A 2,051-nucleotide genomic window follows, 5' to 3' on the forward strand; every position below is an offset into this window, starting at 1 on the left:
GGCGGGGCGAAGGGTCACGCCCGGCGCAGTGATTACCGAAAGGGGTTGGTAGGGCTCGTCTACGAAACCCCACGAAAAGTAGAGCGATGAAAATGTTTGCGAGTCGTCTGCAGTCGCAGTTGTGTACGGACCCATGCTGGTGGGGTCTGCGGTGGTCGACGGTGGTCATCGGGCCAGCAGTAGCGGCCCCAGCCGGGCGTTTGAGCCGAAAGCTAGAGAGTTGCTAACACAAACAGCCCTCCGTCTCCAACCGAGAGAAAGACAGAGCGATGGTGAGCGATAGAGGGGAGAGGGAGGCAGGGGATCGGGGTGTCTCTATTACATAGAACCGCTACTTCACTCAGAGCGCCACCAATCGTCAACAAAGGGCGAATTAGAATTCAGCAAAGCAAAGGAGAGGGGGAAAGGTATCAGAAATTAATAATGCGGAAAGGCGAGGTTGCTAAAATCGGCGATCTTACCGACCCATGAAAAAGAGGACACAAATTAAAATAAGAAATGGGTATCTCTTACTTGTTTTCTGCATGGCGTGCATTTTAGGATCATCCACCCTAGGTCTGAAATTAAATGTAAGCCCAGAGAATGCACTTGCAGACGCCAAACCCCACTTAATCGCCCCCCACTGCTGCAGTCACAGGCCTCTGAGCTGCATGGGAGCCGAATGGGGGCCCTCCACCCCTCTAGTGGCGTAGCAGTGACGATGGATGAGGGAGAGAACGCGAGAGAGACAGAAAGAGAGTGTAAGAGAGGGAGAGCGTCGAGCTGAGGTTGAGTGCAAGGAAGAGGCCTAGGGAGACAGTCTAGTGGTTACGCCACTCACTACACAGCATCTTGAGCCGAGGTCTCCGTAATTGGATGAGCGGCTTTCCATGCCGAGGATATGAGGGGCGAGTCGCGCAACAGAAAAAAAATTATAAAAAAGAACGAGATGAAAATGGTGCGCCGTTTCGAAAATGAGACGAAATTCTTTTCCCTCCCCCGCGGGGCGATCCACGTTCGTTTTATTTTCGGAGAAGAACGAGAACAAGGAGAAGAAGAAGAAGAACGAGGACAAGAGACGAGCGGACGGACGACCCCCAATGACAAATCATCACTGTTCGGCCGCTTGTAAAATGAACGGAGGAAACAGGTTTCCGTTTTTATTCTCCACAGACGTATTGCCCGCGGGCTCTCTCTCTCTCTCTCTCTCTCTCTCTCTCTCTCTCTCTCTCTCTCTCTCTCTCTTCCTCTCTTTATTTTCTCCCTTTTTTTATTTCCGAAATCCGCCAAAGTCGCACAGAGTGACCGTAAAACAGAGAAAGGCTTGGCTGGCTTGCTGCTGCTGCTGCCGCTTCCGGCGAAAATCACCCTCCGAGTGCGTGTCGTCGGGGGAAGTGGTGGCGGCGGTGGCGATGGCGGCGGCAGGGGAGGGGAGGGGTGGCTCTTTGGGCATAACAAAGGGACATAAGGCGAGCAGTATAACGAATCGTAACAAGCGCCGACATTGTTACGAGAGGGGCCACCGGGGGCCACGCCGCCAGACGCTGCCGGCCCGCCGCACTTAGGCCCGACAGGTACGGCACGGCAGTGGAAGTGGACCTCGCGGAGGGACCCGCGGGAGAGGACTAGAGGTCTTCGACCCGTCGGCCGGCCTGCTTGGCGCAGACCTCGGCGGAGACGGGGAGGAGGAGGACAAGGAAAAAAAAAAGTAATCATGCGATATGGAGGAGTTTCGAACCTGCGGCCCGCGAAGAAGGGAGGGTTTTTGGCCTCTGGTCTTCGCCGTCCAGGCGACGCGACAGTACGCGGAGCGGTACCTCCCCCCTTCCCCCTGCCTCAGGGCCTCACCGCCGCCAATCAGCATTTAGGGGGGCGCTGGCAGCCGAGCCCGCGGGGAGGGGGGATATAGTTGTTTGGCTTGTTCGCTCTCGGAAGACTAAGCATAGGGGTGTAGGTAATAAAAAGAGGAATAAAGGATGGGACTCAATCCCAGAAAATGCCTCGCTCCCGCCCTCTCTTCCCCCGCAGACCCCCCCCCCCCTCCGCCCGCCCTGCCGGCCTCGCGACGTCAT

At 56.2% G+C, this 2,051-nt stretch overlaps 1 protein-coding gene across 2 annotated transcripts in view; it reads right to left on the bottom strand.

The window, feature by feature from the left end:
• LOC113202665 (uncharacterized) overlaps positions 1-2,051 on the bottom strand; it is a 140,705-nt gene that overhangs the window by 12,914 nt on the left and 125,740 nt on the right. The gene's annotated exons all lie outside the window — the stretch shown is intronic.

Source organism: Frankliniella occidentalis, unplaced genomic scaffold (genome assembly GCF_000697945.3).
Source record: "Frankliniella occidentalis isolate FOCC.00 unplaced genomic scaffold, Focc_3.1 Scaffold1, whole genome shotgun sequence".
Taxonomy (NCBI): domain Eukaryota; kingdom Metazoa; phylum Arthropoda; class Insecta; order Thysanoptera; family Thripidae; genus Frankliniella; species Frankliniella occidentalis.